Below are 19,112 nucleotides of genomic sequence, written 5' to 3' on the forward strand. Positions count from 1 at the left end.
AAGTGCTAAATAAGCCAGATATTTTATTCTGAAATCGAAAAAGGCTGTACACAGCGATATCGATTCATACGACACACGAACACTTACTAAAAAGACGAATGCATCGGTTATTGTAGGAAAATATGTACGAATTATCTTCGTCACAATCGGCTCGGGGCGCTGTATTGTATTGGCTGCATTTTATGAAATTCGTCTTAAATGTATCATTTTTCTTGCATAATTATTGTGTGTTATGATAACATATTTGTATCAATATAATACAATTCAACACATATAAAATCGTATAATCTCGCTTTAAAGTGAGCATGACAATCAATCTCCACCCAGAGTTGTCGTCCCATGCTCTCACATACAATCTCTTCCACCACAAGAAAATCCTACCAGATTTGGTAGGATTTTTTTCGGCGTAAGCTGTATTACGCCAGCTTTTCACCCTGACTTGACCTTTGTAAGGGTCCAATAATACACAAATAAAATTTCCCGCGGCTAGGTACGAATGAATACACTTCATTTATTCCATTGGCTGATTTGAGTATAACACCAGAACATTGGAAACATATCCGCGTCTTTGTAACACTGTTTTACTGCATGAAACAATTTTATCTCTAATGAAAAGGCTCAATAGATAGAACAGTTTTACAATCAATTTTCGACATAAATACAGTTTGTTCGTTCACCTTTTATTTTCAGAGAATTACCAGCGCAAAAGCGTTTATACTAAAGGCTATGTTGTCATATTTAGTACTTACTTGCATTGCATTTCAACCCGCGAGGTTTCGGGTCAATAAGCGGCTATTTGTGAAAGTCATAGTTTATATACAGTTCATCGTCGGAGTTCGCAGAAGGGGTTGCGATCATTGTGTTACACCGGTCTTACTGACAATAACGTAGTGACTGTAATGCATTGCATTCCAATCCGCAAGGTATCAAGGTCAGTTTGTCAGTTTGCGGTCAGTTGCAGAAATCTTTATATAAACGCCGTCTCGTAAACTTTGTGCACTTGAAGTCTGTTTTGATCAGAAAGATACTAAATAAAGATATTCGGCGATATTATTGTGGTATGTCAATCATCGATTTTTAATATGGTTTCAACATTGGCATGATAAGGACCAATTTTGATAAAATTAATTAGAAATATTTATCCATTTAGACCAGTTTATTAAGCATGAGCACAATAATTCACTATACTATAATTATGCAATTAAATAAGATTCGAGTATTGCCGGCTGACCTATATGCACTCGTTTATTTTCATGTTTCTTGTGTTTTTCTATTCTGTAAATATAGATATCTGAGTAATAATATCACATAAAGCATAATAAGCCACGAAATCTGGCGCAACACCCCGTAATTGATTTGCTTATGATGTAGCTAAGAACTGCGCAGAAAAAAGGCATCCGCTACTTTTTATCTCATAGAGATAACTTTTGATCGTTCATAGACATCGACCACACTCAACGCCGTATATCTTTTTTTTTAAAGATATTTCTTGTTAGGTATTATATAATGTAAACTAGAACCATTTTCTTTAAGATTTAAAAAAAGTGTTTAAGTAAAGGTTCATAATAAAATTAAATTACCTACAGTAAATTTGAAAAATGTAAAAATAACAACGATAACATTAGTGTACCACGTGGCTAGGCTATCTTTAAATGTACCACGTGGTTAGGCTATCATCACGTGGATAGTTATGAAGGCAGGGATTTGATCCAGCTATGCTGGTTCCAGTCAAATCTCTGCGCAGAGGTTGCATGACAATGGTTAGAACTCTAAGGGAGATAACCATCACGAAATTGAAAGCGGATTTACAGAGTTGTCGTTTCCAGACTTTCAAATCTAAAATCTTAATTTTCGTTAATTTTATGTATGTTGGTTCAGGTTTCCTTGTTTTCTTTTCTTATGTTAATGTCTTGTTGAGTTGTGAGTAGCATACGAACTTGATATACAATTTCTTATAACTATATTCCAGTCATACAATTAATGTGCCACTGTTTCGTCGCACCGTTCATTCAACCTATGTTGTGTGTGGTAACCTATTTAGACGTATGGTTCACATGAACTACTCAGATGAAACAATCATGTGTAATAGTATTTTGAGCAGTGACAAACTAAACAAGCAAAATTAAAGACGTCACTTAAAAATGTCATTTAGTCCCTACGTGTATGCTATATCAAAACATTAGCCGGAAAAGGTACTTCGTGAAGTGGATTGAGATCATTCGCAAATATTTGCTGCAATATTCAAATGAAACCGTTAAACTGTACCTAAATCTTAAAAGGAGTAAGTAAAACCGTGATGCCAACGGTGGACTAAACAAAACGACGGTTATGAACAACGTTTGAAATGGAAGTTCATTGTTACCTTTGTTAAGTCATTTGTCCAAGTCTTGTTTAATGCTTACAGTTTTGGATTTCGTTGCTTGGGCCATATATAGGTTTCAAAAAGAGTTAGGTAGACAATTAGGAATACCAAGAAATCTTAGAATATGTGCACATTGTCAATCAGAAAATGAACCTGTAAAAATAGAGGACGAATATCATTATTTTTTTAATGTTCTAAATATGCTGAAATTAGGCAAACTTATTTGTATAATTGGTATCATGGCAGGCAAACTATTTTGAATTTCTTTGATCTGTTAAGAAATAAAAATGAGTGTGTTATGAAACAAATAGCCTTCTATGTTAACCTGTTAATACGTTTTTCATATGGAACGCAATACTTGTAGTTGAATTATTATTTTTTTCTCCAGTCAAATGTTATTGTAAATATAAACGTAGGGATAACTATCGGTATTATATATATATATTGTTCCCTATAATTCATACTGTGATATACAAAGAAAAATCACTTCTTCATATTTTATATAACCATTCAAGCATTATAAAGTGTTAATTTACTGACGTTCGTTGCACTGCAATAATGCGATATGTGTTCCTATAACAAAGAGCATTAATTTCTATAACAAAGAGCATTCAGTTAATGGGACACCGCTTGATCAGTATATATATATATATATATATATATATATATATATATATATATATATATATATATATATTATCATTGTTGAAATTGGCGATCGGGAACCGGAGTGGCTATCAATAGACGCAAGTGTATGCTCATAGCGCAGTCTCAAAATATACGAAAAATATCGTTTCTGAATCAAAGCACTGAAGGTACTGAAGTTGTTCGCTGTTGCATAATCTTAGACGCAACTCATTTTTCAAAATTATCTTATGGCTTTTTAAATCGCAAATTTGAAATTAAAACAACCCATTCAAATTTAGAGTGTGTACACAAGAGTGTGTACAAACGCACAGGTGAGATGCGTGTGCACGGTTTATCATCATAGTTATTTTTAAACGTTCTGAAAGCATTAAAAATATGACGAAAATGCTATGATGATAACACGTTTATATAAAATAAAATTTGCAATCACCATCATTTTAAATTAATATTGTGGAAATATCGAATACCTATCACACTAAGAATATAATTTCAAGATGGAAATTCCCTTTTCAAAAACTTTTGTTGATACCATATACAATTCAAAATAAACAATAAGATAATCGATGAAATCAATAAATTAATCCGCGAGCAGTACTTTTTACTCACGAATAAGTTAGATTTGTGATTTTATAGCGGACGGCATCGCCTCTGACCAGACTACGCAAATGCACAGGCTGGACTTGAGCTACGCTGGCCGAAACGCCATAAGACCCATTTTCGCATGACGCAGGTATGAAAGTGTGACTTGAATGTTTCGAAAGAAATCTGCGTGTTACATATTAAAACACGATATATTTCGATGGTGGAGAAAAAAACTCATAATAAACCATATGAGGACACACATGATGTGAACTCCAGTAGTAATATTTGTATCTACTAACACTAATGTGTGGTTTGACTATAAAACACACATTTCATGCGGTGAATATGCGACTAACAAGTGAAAAAACACACACGATTGTTTAACTTTTGTTTTTCAATTTAATTATTTAGAAACATAAATTTCAAACTTTATTTCAAAGTCAACATGTTCGCCGAATATCTTTTTAAAAGATATTTCTTTTTATATTTAGCAATTTTTTATTTTCGGTTTGAGCGATTATAAAGAATTCTTGTCGTTGTCTATAGTATACCTGTAGTTTTTGGTGAACTCATTTTCAACGCTTTATAAATTAGGAACTGTGAATATAAACAAACTTAACATTATACTATTGTGTTGTTTAGCACCCGTGAATACAAGAGATCTCCGCTATCTGTTGAGAACAAACGAACGTTTCCCAGACATATCAAATTTAACCCCGCTGTAGTAGCAAGCTCTATCAACAATGTTACGCAACAGACGCGTGTATTTGACTATCCATATCCCTTGTAAATGAGCAGTACTTCGCGCATCTTTAAATAGGTTCAGATTATGACTGACCTGTGATGAGCAAAAATACCTCATCATTAAGACGCAGCAGATAGTTGACTCGTTTAATCATCCATAAAATTCTCTTCCGCGACACGTATAATACAAACATTGTTTATTGATTCTTTTCTATATACGCTCCGTTAAAAATATTCCGTTTAACACGATATTCACATCATGTTTCCATTTGTGAATGAATATAGTTGAAGAACTCGACTATCTTGCATAAATTGTACAGCTCTTTCTCGGCGCGGATACGTCAGTTATCAGGTTTATCGTAGTTAGGAAAACTGGATTGAAACGTGTAGTATTAACGTTAGTTGTTTGCAAGCGACTAAAAAGTGCAATGAGATCGTGGGAATTCTTTGAAAACTACTTGAATAGTATACTATGCCATGCATAAGAGGAGTATAGTATAATTACCTGTGCACATATGCATGGGCTTCCGCAGGAATTTTCCTTGGGGGGGGGGGTCAATGGTGTTTTTCCCCTTTTGCCGCCGGAGGCGTAGAAAATTTTGAGATTAAAGCCAGATAATTGCATCATAAAGTATATCTGAAAGGTTATGAGTTAGGATTTTGAAATTGATAAATTGACTGTATTGGAGTAGGTTATACCTATTTTTCTCTCCTTTGATCATAGTGGCAGCAAGTGGCTTAACTGACTTTTCTCATATAGAATCTAAATACAATTTCTGACGCACATAGGGACTGTGAAAGCAAACATTAAGTATTTCAGAGAGAGCACTAAGAGAAGACAGCTAGTTCCGAACACACCATTGTAAAGCGAAACAAGGTGGGTTGCAAAGTAAAAAAGCATACGAATCTTTGCAGACCATTTTATCGAAATACGCCGTCATTAACTTAAAATATATAGCGCAAAACGAACAGAATCAAAAGAACGACAGACTGCACATCATCTATGGACGGCAAGTGGAACGGCGACATTTGTGATAAAGCTCCACATAATAGCCAAATATTCGTCCATTTTAGAACCCATCACGCAAGCACTTAAGGCTGTCCAATTAGACATAATCGGTGTCAAAAATACGTTCATAATCTGACATCGATGTTCACCGATCATCTAGAAAATGCGGATTCGATTTTCGCGGAGGATATATTCGGTCCGGCATTAAAAACAGCCGAAGATATTGGTGTACAATGACAATACCACGGCAATGTGGCCGTCAAGTACACCGAGCAAATGTTGGTGGAACCAGTGAGGAATGCTATCGACGCACGATTTATATTCCGTACATGGACTCACTGATCCAGTCTCTAGAAAGCTGATTTTCATAAACTATTATTATACCTCACTTTTATTCACAATGCTAAACTCCCATAGGCCATCGTGACAAAGAAATACTGTAAGACCCAGCGGGAAAAAATTTACTGTCCAAAAAATACTGTCGCCCGCTACCTTGGCAATCACGTGCCACCAGCGGGAAAAAATTTACTGTCCAAAAAATACTGTATCCCGCTGCCTAAGCAATCACGTGCGGAATGTTCGAAAATTATACTGTCCCATTCGCGCATGCGCCGTACGCAGTTTTGCATGTCCGTTGTGTTTGTATAATTAAAATATCGATTGCAGCTGAATCTGTGCTGTGATTAATGCCATTATTTAAGCTTTGACAGGATTCATAAAAAATCAAATTAGTATCCTCGACTGTCCTAAAATCGCTAGTACGTAAGGTCGCGGCCATCTTTGTTTTTTCTTGATATCGCGAGATGTCACGGCAGGTGCGAAATTTTGACGTCATCTCATTTGCATATACTACAACACTTGCAGACGTATTATTTTCCGGGCACAATGAGGTTTAAACAGGTATTTATTGTTGTTACAAGATGTTTATCCTAAATTTATGTATTTTTAATGCTTAAAATATCTCCATGGAAACAAGCCCAGATCTGTGCCTAAAATCAGTGTTTCAAAAGTTTTGATATTGTTTACGTTTGCATCAGTGAATGAAGGTCACGTGACTTCATCGGAATTTTCGTAGTAAGGCCAAGCAAATTTTGAAAAGTGTTTAACAGTGCATTGGTTTCTTATCTTCTGAATTAATTTTTATGAAATTTCTTGTACTTTTTACAGAAAAACCCACAGCCTATTCACAGCAAATACAGGTTATACTCTCCCTCAGCAATGACTGCTGGTTACAGAAGTGTAAAGGAAGATGGTATGCCAGTGTTGAAGGCCTCCAGGGTGTATCGGGTTCCAGAGACCACACTTAGAGACAGGGTCTTATTGAAAATTGACCCAGATACATGTGTAATGGGGAAAGTTCCCATGTTTGACCAGTTCCAGGAGGCTAAAATTGTTGAACATTCTAAGAATATGGCAGCTCTGGGGTATGGATACACGCAACAGGAGTGTGTAGATGCTGCAAGTATGTATGCTGTCCAGCTTGGTATACGCACCAAGGATAAACCCTTGACCATGAGTTGGATGAGGGGGTTTATGAAGAGATGGACAGAAATCCGATTAACAAAGCCGAGGGGTTTGGAGTATGCTCGCGTAAAAATGGCAAGTTAGAGCACGGTGAATGTGTATTTTGATAATCTTGAAAAGTGCCTTCGAAAACATGATTTACTGGACAAACCACACTTGATTTACAATGCTGATGAAAAAGGTGTAACCATTGATCACAAGCCTCCACATGTCATCTCTAGTGTAGACTTTAAGCCGCAAGCAGTAACGTCAGGCAAGGGTCAGACAGTGACTTTAATAGGCTGTGGAAGTGCAAGTGGAGCATCTGTTCCCCCGTTCTTTGTTTTCTCTGGACAGAGGTTGAATCTGGACCATTTAAAAGGCAAAACTCCTGGTACTGATGCAGCCATGTCAGACAGCGGTTGGTCGAATCTTGAAGTTTTCACTCGCTATCTAACTGAACACTTCATCAAATTTGTCCCCAGTAGAGAAACACATCCACTGATCCTTCTAACTGCAGTGTTTTTTTATGGCAATTTCGGGGCCGATATTCGGCCCCATTCCCCTCAAAAAAGAGTATATATTTTCCCCCCATTTTGTAAAATAAATCCCCTCCAGAATAAAAATAAATTTTTTTTTTTTTTTTAGAAAGAACTGTTTCATAATCATGACAAATATATCTCAAATTTATTTCAAAAATAACAAACAAAGTATATAACTATAATTTATATGATTTTTAATTATTATAAAGTGTTATATCAAATTAGATTAGTTTTTTCCAAATCAGTGGACTTTTCACATGAATTGCATTTTTCTCCCAAAATGGCCAGGAAAAGGCCTGATGTATCTATATTGTGTCAATATTTGTTGTTAAAAACATTCCAATTTGGTTCATTTTATTGAAAAAAAATGCTCAAATTTGCCTTTTAATCAATTAAAAAAAACTAAGAAAACTGAGACTGTGCATGAAGGCTGAACTGTCTGAAACTAATGTTGAAAAAAATCATTGATATATATTTCAGAAAAAGGACAGAGACATTCTGCTGTGAATATTATATTCATACAAACACGTGTATTCATATAATAAATATCATTACATATAAAAGAGTGATTTTTAAATTTTCCCCTTTTCCTAAAAAACGACGCATTTTTTCCCCTTTGGACGGGCCCCGCCGCCATTCCCCTATAAGTGAAAAAAAACACTGCTACTGGATGTGCACAGATCACACGTGTTTTTAACACTTGCAGAATGGGCTAAGAAGCAAAACATTATTTTGTTTATTCTGCCAGCTCATATCAGCCACTTATGTCAACCACTAGATGATGTGTGTTATGGTCCCTTCCAGAAGATGTACAACGCACAATGTCACAAAGTCATAAGGGAAACCAGTGCAGCGATCACGCGCTACAACATTTGTGAAATATCCTGCAAGGTCTATGCAAAGGCGTTGAATGTCACTAACCTGCAAAGCGGTTTCATGCGCACTGGAATCTATCCCGTTCGACAGAAATGCTGTGCCAAAAACTAGCCTCATTCCAAGCACAAGTTTTTGAGCCACTGGAAATTGGGCCCCCAGATGTTGGCATGTGCAGTCAGAGTACTGAATCAACTGTAGAAGGTGGAGTCATTGCTGAGGACAAACTTGATTTTTTTCCCACACTGAACATCATCTTAAATCTGTCAAACAGACCAACAGCAGTGAAAAGAAACCTAGAAACACTTTAAGTAGGCATATTTCTGGAAAAGAACTTACAAGTGACTATGTAATGAAAGCTGTTTATGAACATCAGGAGGGCCAAATTAAACCGAAATCAAAGAAACCAACAGCAAAGTCTAAGAAAGCTGCTCCAGTGTCTAAAAAGTCTTGCATGACTTCTGCGCTGAACAGAAATCCAGTGGCTGGGCCATCATGTGCAAACTTGGTCCACTCCAGCACTGAGTCTGAAGCCTCTGATGATGAAACTGACCCGTCTGAACTCTGCTGTGTTTGTAGGAAATTCCAGCCGAGTGAATTGGTACAGTGTGTTTTCCTCACATTCACACAATTGGCACAGTGTGATGGCAAGAAGAATGGTCATCCCTGCCTGCACTGGTATCATCTGATCTACAGTTCAGAAGTGAGAGTCATCAGGAGGGGGGTACATTCCTGTGCCCAGATTGTATTTCGGAGGAATAATAACAAAAAATCCTGATTAATTAAACTGTTAAGTGTTAAAAAAGTGTTAGTGTTAAAAATATTAATAGTTTTAAAAGTTGATGTTACTATAAACACTGGACAATGTTTGCCTGGCCTAATTGGAGCTACTTTTTGTACCTTTACACTCATCCGCGATTTAACGTTGTATTCAAAATGGCCGACGCTGGACATGTGTTGTGTTGATATAGTTCTGGCTACCATAACTTTAAATGTCGCTTGTTATGATTTTTGACTGGCGCTACTTTATAGGTCTGTCAATACTATATAAACTGTACGCTGAAGTTTCTTTAGCTAGTGTTGATATTGAGTTGTGCCAAGAGCATTTAATTGTGATTTCTGGGATTTTTGATGGAATTCAAAGGGAAATAGATTATTCTTGAAACGTGAGTAGATAGTTTATTATTTATCCACTTTGTTGTAGTCCTCGACTGCGATTGTTTGCTTGAGGTCGCGAATCACGGTTCAGTGAGGGTATAAACGACACGCTTACCTCAATCGTAACTTTAATCCAATGCTTAGTTACAACGATATACACTTCCAGTGTCTGTTCTGAAGGTGTTATGCATGACAAACACGCAATCCGAAATACGTTTTTTATTCGTTCGATTCTTTGAACAAATATTTTACTGTTAAAAACCAACACGTCCATATTGTTGTCCCAAAATGTTTCGTCACCGAAATGACGTCACACGAGTACGTTATAAATTGCATATCAAGTGATGAAAATAAAATACGGAAAGCTGGTTTGGTAATATTTTTTTTTTAAATAATTGAAGACTTAGAAAATCGATGGGATAAATCGATTTCTAGGTCGGTTCCGAATATAGCGAAGTTTATTTTGCTCGGCCCGAAAATCTGACCCACTCAACATATTAATGGTTGTTCATTGCCGAATTTAAATACAATTAATGAATATTAAATTTGTTCATGGTTCATATAAATTGTTCATGTTGGAATAGTTTGTTCGGTATAATAAAATAAATATTACATGTCTGACACGGTGACAGTAAATTTGTCAACTTGAGGAAATACTGTCAACCAAGGCGAAGCCGAGGTTGACAGCATTTTTCCGAAAGTTGACAAATTTACTGTCACCCTGTCAGACATGTAATATTTATATAATATGCCTGCGTTCATGTTACATGTATATCAACTCCATCCGAACCATGTCAAAATTTCAATCGATCAGACTATAAAGATACAGTCCTTTTTTATATTGATTTTCAACATACATCTCAATTACAACAAGGTAATACATATGAAGTTACATAGTCATGCATACCAAAGTATCGTATATATTTACGATTTATGTACAAGCACATGTTTTTGGTATATACTAACCATAACACGTTATAAATGCATTAATTTGCTAATGCTTGATATTGTTCCCAGAAAATACATTTTGAGACGATGCTATATTATTTTGCTGAAGAGTGAAAGAGAGAGGGGAGAAATGTTTAATTATGAGAGAGAGGTAGAATTTATAAACATTAACACAAATAATCAAAAAGCAATAGGTGTTTTTCTAATTTCTTAAATTTCCGCAAAAAAGGAGAAATGAAGAAAGATACAATAAAAAAAACAAGACTACAAAGAAAGATCATATGATGATGAGGATATAGGCAAGATTTTTTCAAAATGTTATTGCAAAGTTGTGCCATTTTTTATTATGTTGGTCAATTTTATTTTTTTCAAAAGCAATTTGCTTTTCTAATGTGATTTTCATTCTTAGAGCATTTTTGAAGGTCTCAATATTTGGCTTTTCGGCTTTTGATTTAGTATTAAATATGTAAGACTTCATCAGAATAATTATATAGTTTATCACTAGATTATAATTGCCTCCTTTTTTTGTACCAAATACAATATCATTTACATTCAGATCTATGTGTAATTGTCTACTATTTAAAAATAATGTCAGCTCCCGCCATATCGGTTGTACAGAATTACATTCATATAGAACATGTATAATTGTTTCTTTACAACTTGAACAAAAAGTGCAGAGACTTGAAGATATTAAATTACATTTAAATAAATATGAATTAGTTGGTAATATGCATTGCAGAATTTTGTATTGAAAATTGCGTAAAGTATTATCAATGGTGGCTTTAAATGGTGTTATATGCGCGTGTTTACAGTTTATACTTTGTTCATAGGGGGACATTATTTCTTCCCATTTCTGTTCTTGTTTGGTTTTATTTTCTTCTAAGGTTTGTTGTAAATTATATAAGTATTTACACACTGTTTTTGTTTTTTGTACCTTTTCAAGTAGTGTGTTTTTATTGAAATTGACATATTCCATTTCCGAAAGTTGTTGTGTGTAAGTTATTGGTATACTTTTGATTAGTGTGTAATATTTAAGATAATCTGTTGAGGGTATTTCATAAAAGGTTTTAAAAGCTTCGAATGTATAATAGCTTTTTGACCTAAAGTCATAGATGTGTTCTAGGAACTTAACACCCATATTAAACCAGTTTTGGTAAAAGAAGGTATGTTGGTTATTTTTTACTATTGTCGAGTTATTCCATATAACCGTTTTAGTTACATGTCCTTCTGTTTCTTTTGATTTAATTTTGTTCCAGGAAGAAATTACATCTCTGAGGAATACATTTTAAAAATTTGAATTAATATGTTTGTCATTAAGGGTACATTCAAAGACAAGATCTCCACCATATTTATAAAGTTCATTCTGATAGAAAATTTCCACTGCCCTGTATTATTAATGTCTGTCAATCTTTTGACCCAACTGGCCTTATTTGCGTATAAAAAGGCGGTTATATCAGTGAGTTTGAGCCCTCCCTGCTCAATTCGTTTAACAAGAGTTGTTCGTTTTATTTTGTCAGATTTACCATCCCATACAAATTGGTATATAGATTTATTAATTGTTTGTATTATATCATGATTAGGGTTTGGGAGTGCTGACAATGTGTACATAATTTTTGGTAAGGCAAATGTTTTCACCACAGTGACTTTTCCGAGAAGTGTTAATTTTCTGTGATGCCATTGTTTTAAACAATTTTTAAAGGCTTGCAATTTTGGTTGAATGTTTTTGTCTATATTGAGGTTTTCATCATTTGTGAAGTAAAAACCCAGTGTTTTGGCTTCTTCTGACGTCCAAGTAAAATGTTTGTATTTGTTAAATATAATTTGTGTATTTTTAAGTGCACCAACGCGCATTACAATGGATTTTTGTGTATTAAGTTTGAGTCCGGATACTTCACCAAAGTCTTGAATAGTGTTTATTAGTGCCGAGAACGAGTTAAGCGTTCCATCTGTCAGATAGGTTGTATCATCTGCAAAAAGTGTTTGTTTTATTTCTTGTTCTTTTATTTTTATTCCTTTAATGTCTTCATTTTTTTCAATATAGTTGGATAATATTTCTATACTTAATATAAAAAGTGTTGTTGACAATGGACAACCTTGTTTAACGCCTCTTTGAATAGGAATAGGTTCAGATAGATGTCCATTATTAATAATAATGGTACTTATGTCCGTGTAAAATAATTTAATCCATTGTATGAGTTCAGTTCCAAAATTAAATTGTTTGAGACTTTTAAACATGAAGTCATGATCTAAACTGTCGAATGCTTTTTCATAATCGGCAAATAAAAGTAGGCCTGGTTTGTTATTGTTATTCAGAAAATTTATTGTTTCAAAAATTGTGCGTACGTTTTCGCCAATGAATCTTCCTTTTATGAATTCAGTTTGTCTTGATTCGACAACAAATGATATAACTTTATTAATTCTGTTTGCAATTGTTTTGGTCGCTATTTTATAATCTACATTTAATAAACTCAATGGTCTCCAGTTATCAAGTGTTTCAAGTTTTTTTCTTGGTTTTGGAATAAGTGTAAGAATACTTTGTTTTTGAAGTTGAGTGAATTGTCCATTTACAAATGAATGGTTAATAGAGTTAATATAGTATGTTTTAATTACATCCCAAAAAACTTTGTAAAATTCTACCGATAAACCGTCTGAACCAGGACTTTTATTGTTATCCATCTCTTTTATCGCGTTTAGACATTCATATTCTGTGATAAAGCCTTCGCACGATTGTTCATCATTTTCTGTGAGTCTTTAAATATTATAATTAAAGAAATAAGAATTGTTTAAAGTATTCGTATCAATATCTTTTTTTTTGCTATAAAGGTTTGAGTAAAAGTTTCTTTGTTCGTTCATTATAGCGTGAATGTCTGTTACTTCTTTGTTATTTATTGTTAACTTATGAATGGTTTTACTTTCGTAATGTCTTTTTTCCAGATTTGCAAAGTATTTAGTATTTTTCTCATTATGTTCAATGTGTATAGCTCTTGCTCTTACTAATATGCCATTTATTCTTTCATATATAATTTTTTCGTACTCTATTTGTGTTTCTTTCATTAATTTTTTAATTGTTTCATTATCACTTATTTGTATGCAGTTGCTTCTCTAGTGACTCTAATTGTTCAATAATATTCTGTTCCTTTTCCTGGTTTCGTTTTTTAGTTATGGTAGCAAATTTTATACTTATGTTTCTTACCGTTCCTTTTATTACTTCCCACAAAGTATTTGGGTTACAGTTTGTGTAGTTTTCTACTACTTTATGAATTTCTCGCTTAATTTGATTTTGATATTCATCATTTAAAAGCATGGAATTATTTAGTTTGAAATAACCAGGTCCTTTTTGTTGCATTTTATTGTCAATGATTATTTCAATTAGAGAGTGGTCGGTCTTGTATCCTGGTTTTATTTTTGCTTTATTAATTATATTACATATATTTTTTGAAATTAAGAAGTAGTCCAGTCTACAAAAAATGACAGGTTTGCCACTTGAGTGCCATGTGTAACGTTTTTGCTCTGGGTGAAGTGCTCGCCATATGTCAATCAAATCGCATGAATCGATTATGGAGTTTATTTTGTTTCTGCTTTTTATGTGTGTGTCTTTTTTGCCGTTCTTTTTGTCTAGGGTTGGGTTAAGTATTGTATTAAAATCACCTCCTATTATATAATTTGTTTCCATATTGTGCAGCAGATGTGTTTCTAGTTTATCAAAATAACTTTTTTCGTCTTTGTTTGGTCCATATATATTAATTAACGTGATTTCTTGATTATTAATATTAACATAAATTGTGCATAATCTACCGGGTATTAATTCCTTAAAATCGCCTATACTTACATTGTCTTTATTTCTCATTAAAATTCCTAAACCTTCACTATTTGATTTTGTTCCACTGTAAAAACTTATTCCACTCCATTCTGATTGCCATTTGTTTTTAGTTAGCTCACTTACATGTGTTTCTTGAAGTAAACATATTGTATAATTATTTTCTTCAAACCATTTAAATATACTTTGCCTTTTGTTATCATTGTTTAGACCTCTTACATTTAGAGAACATATTTTTTCATACATTTTTAAATTTAAATGATTTTATTTGAATGGCTAAATTGAAAAGTAATGAACCTTGCCTATTAAGTTTATAAAAAAACATATTGATATTCTGTTAACCTGTGTTGGAAATTTGTATTTATTTCTACTGGTTGAAAAGACTAGAATCTATGTTTTAAATAATAGGTATATAAAATTATGTGTAAACAAAAACCAACAATGAAAAAAACAACAGCAATTAAAATACAAATAATCATGCTCACATGCATGCATATGAGAGTAAAACAACAGTAAAAAATACGATTGAATAATAAAAAAAACAACTGAGGTTCAACAAGAATTGAGCCTGTATGTAGCCCACCATGTATTCCACAGTCCGAGTAAACACAAACAAATTCAGCAATACAATATTTTACAATATTTAAATATGTTTATAAACTATTTAACTTATTTAATTTGTGAATTTACTTAATAAATGAATGAACACATTCATCCAGTGTGAGAATGTCTGTATATACCAACATCTAATATGTGTTCATCCAAACATATTTAATATAAAGATCTGAAGTTCCCTTATTAAGTTACAATCTACATTGCTAGTGAAATATGCATAAAACGTGTTTACATAATATTTTTCATGCTAAGCAGAATCTAGTAAGTAAAATATAATATAAAATAAACAAGTTCATGCTTGGGCGTTACCTTTTCGAACAGCCTACTTCATTTTATACTGTGGCAGTATACATATATGGAAACATTCATGTATGAGACTAAAGGGTAATAAAATAAGAAAATTATATACAGTTTTAGTAATGTGTTAATTATCATTGTATTCAAAAAGGGGAGCACTGATGTAATATACACAAACACTAATTTACAAAGGCCGTGCTTTTTTTAATTTATTAATTTATTATTATGTATTTATTTTTTTAAGTAGTTCATTTACAAAAAAGGTGTATTGATCTTTAATCTAAAAAAAATCAAATATCTGATAAGAGTTAATATCCAGGATAGTGGTTAAGTATGGTGTATTGCAATTATTCCTTACCCACGAAAACACAATGGAAGGGAATAAATACTGGTTATAACGTTTGTAAATAAGGTACGCTTGAGTGACCACTAATCCTTTGCGTATACAACTGCGCCTGGATTAAAGACAAAATAATTTCTTAAAGAATGAACATCTTCATCCTGACACGCAATAAACATAAAACATGTTTACATAATTTTATAATGCTTATCAGAATCTAGTTGGTTTTATAAAATATATAATATACAAGTTCATGCTTGGGTATTGCCTATTCTAACAGCTTACTTAATTTTCTAATGTTGCAGTCTACATATATGAACACATTCATGTTTGAGACTAAAGGGTACAAAAATACAATAATTAGACACAGTTTTGGTAATGTATGAATTATCGCTGTATTCTAAACGGGGAGTACTGATGTAAAATACACAACCAATAATTTACAACACCTGTGTTTTTAGCCGGATTTTTTTCGAAAAAATCTCGGCTTATAGATTGATGTTGTCGGGCGGGCGGGGGGGGGGGGGGGGGGGGGGGGCGGGCGGGCGGGCGGGGTGGCGGCGTGCTCGAAAATGTTAAAGTTCTTATTTCATGGTATAACTTTGGTATGCTTGGACCTAGAGTCTTCAAACTTGACATGAAGGTTGGCCAGGATTAACAGATGACCACTGGTCATTTCAAGGTCATTCATTTGAAGGTCAAGGTCACTGTGACCTTCAATATAAAAAATGTTAAAGTTCTTATAACTTTGGTATGCTTGGACCTAGAGTCTTGAAACTTGACATGAAGGTTGGCCATAACTAGTTAGTAACCACTGGTCATTTCAAGGTCATTCATTTGAAGGTCAAGGTCACTGTGACCTTGAATGTAAAAATGTTAAAGTTCTTATTTCATGGTATAACTTTGGTATGCTTGGACCTAGAGTCTTCAAACTTGACATGAAGGTTGGCCAGGATTAACAGATGACCACTGGTCATTTCAAGGTCATTCATTTGAAGGTCAAGGTCACTGTGACCTTCAATATAAAAAATGTTAAAGTTCTTATAACTTTGGTATGCTTGGACCTAGAGTCTTGAAACTTGACATGAAGGTTGGCCATAACTAGTTAGTAACCACTGGTCATTTCAAGGTCATTCATTTGAAGGTCAAGGTCACTGTGACCTTGAATGTAAAAATGTTAAAGTTCTTATTTCATGGTATAACTTTGGTATGCTTGGACCTAGAGTCTTCAAACTTGACATGAAGGTTGGCCAGGATTAACAGATGACCACTGGTCATTTCAAGGTCATTCATTTGAAGGTGAAGGTCACTGTGACCTTCAATATAAAAATGTTAAAGTTGTTATAACTTTGGTATGCTTGGACCTAGAGTCTTGAAACTTGACATGAAGGTTGGCCAGAACTAGTAAGTAACCACTGGACATTTCAAGGTCATTCATTTGAAGGTCAAGGTCACTGTGACCTTGAATGTAAAAATGTTAAAGTTGTTATAACTTTGGTATGCTTGGACCTAGAGTCTTGAAACTTGACATGAAGGTTGGCCAGAACTAGTAAGTAACCACTGGACATTTCAAGGTCATTCATTTGAAGGTCAAGGTCACTGTGACCTTGAATGTAAAAATGTTAAAGTTCTTATTTCATGTTATAACTTTGGTATGCTTGTACCTAGAGTCTTCAAACTTGAAATAAAGATTGGCCAGTACTAGAAGATGACCACTGGTCATTTCAATGTCATTCATTTGAAGGTCAAGGTCACTGTGACCTTAAATGTTAAAATGTTAAAATTGTTATAACTTTGGTATGCTTGGACATAGAGTCTTCAAACTTGACATGAAGGTTTGCAAGCACACTTAGATGACCACTGGTCATTTCAAGGTCATTCATTCTAAGGTCAAGGTCACTGTGACCTTGAATGTAAAAATGTTAAAGTTCTTATAACTTTGGTAGGTAAAAATGTTAAAGTTCTTATTCCATGTTATAACTTTGATATGCTTGTACCTAGAGTCTTCAAACTTGACATAAAGGTTGGCCAGTACTAGAAGATCACCACTGCTCATTTCAATGTCATTCATTTGATTTCTGTGTAGGTATGTGAAAGCAAAACAATAAATAGTATTATTTCATCTAAGTTTATTTTCTTACATTTGATAATGAAATTGATGGAAACTTCAAACAATATCTTACTAATTTGCTAATAAAAAAATTGAGATCAAACTTTCCTAATTGTCAATTCAAGTTCATATTTGTGACCTTAAATGTTATTGTTGTTCATGTATATGCATGCATTCAAAACATAACACAAGGTTTGCTCATGCCTTGAAAAGTACTTACATTTCATTTTGACCTTTGAACAATATTTCAGTAATTTAAGTATTGCATTGACAAAAACACGAAAGGTACTTTCCTGTCATTTAAATCAAAAATCCGGCTTCAATGCGGTCATCTCCGACCGCGGAACTCTTGTTTTATTATTATTTATTAATTTGTTTATTTTTATTTATTTATTTTATTAAGCAGTTGATGACATAAAATGTGTATTGATTTTTAATATAAGGAAACCTTATACCTGATAGAGTTCCTATACAGGATAGTAGATAATTATGCTGTATTGTAATTATTCCTTACCCACGAAAACTAAATGGAAGGATATAAATACTAGTTTTAACTGTATGTAAATACTGCACGGTTGAGTGACCACTAATCCACTGCACCTGGGCTAAAGACAGGCAAATGTAAATGTATATCAATGTTCATGTTGGTAAACTTATCAACAAAAAAAGGCACACAAACTGTGCGGTTCAACACAATCACACAATGTACTGCCCGTGTTGTCGGTATCCTTGGTTTTCAGTTTAAGTTCTTGTATTACCACAGTAGTTTTGAATGTACATTGTTGTTCTCAAATCTATACAAATGTATTTACAGGGTATTTGGTGCTACTTTCTCTGAGGCCATGGTAGGTTCAGCCACTCGTCATACTGGCTAAAAAGGACCCTGTTCATACTGCCGTCTCGGCCCTTATAAAAGATCGTTCCACCCCTACTCCAGACTGACTCCACTATGTCCCTTTTCTTCAAACGAACAGAGTTGAAGACATCTTGGTTCAGTGGCGTTAGATGTTCACTAGGGTATATTTTACCCTGCTTTAACTCCTTGCTCATTTTTAATATCTGTATCTTTCTCTCTATAGAGATGAATTTTAAGACGACAGGTCGACTTTTTCCGTTTTCAAAACGACCTAGCCTATGGCCGAAATCAAGGTCAGTTCTGATGAGTTGGATACCGGTATGTTGTTTTACAACATCTGCAACCAGCTTCATGGTGGTTTCAGGGGTTTCATTTTTATCTGTGTCTTGCAGACCGTGGAAAACTATGTTGTTGATTCTAGTGTATTGCTCCAGTTCATTTATTGCTTCTCTGTTGCTATACTTTTCTTTACTCAACGCTTCACGGTTCACCACTTTCTCTGTGTTCAACTCAGTTTGTAATTTATCTAATTGTTTCTTCAAGTTCTCGTTCTCAGTTTCTCTATCGAAAAGTTTTGCTTCTAATAATTCAATTTTATGGAGAAGGCTGTTTTTCATGTTTTCCACAACTTTTTCAATCATTTTTTCTAGGCAGCTGTCATTTTTCATCAGAACATTTGACAGTTTTTCATTGATCTCATTAAGCTGT

General features: G+C 33.9%; 1 long non-coding RNA gene across 1 annotated transcript; it reads left to right on the forward strand.

The window, feature by feature from the left end:
• Positions 1 to 16,003: 16,003 nt before the first annotated feature.
• Positions 16,004 to 17,651, forward strand: LOC127870299 (uncharacterized). The gene is made up of 2 exons (XR_008044743.1): positions 16,004 to 17,051; positions 17,385 to 17,651. It is a non-coding gene; the product is annotated as an uncharacterized LOC127870299 (long non-coding RNA).
• Positions 17,652 to 19,112: the final 1,461 nt, after the last annotated feature.

The sequence above is a fragment of the Dreissena polymorpha genome, chromosome 2 (genome assembly GCF_020536995.1).
Source record: "Dreissena polymorpha isolate Duluth1 chromosome 2, UMN_Dpol_1.0, whole genome shotgun sequence".
Taxonomy (NCBI): domain Eukaryota; kingdom Metazoa; phylum Mollusca; class Bivalvia; order Myida; family Dreissenidae; genus Dreissena; species Dreissena polymorpha.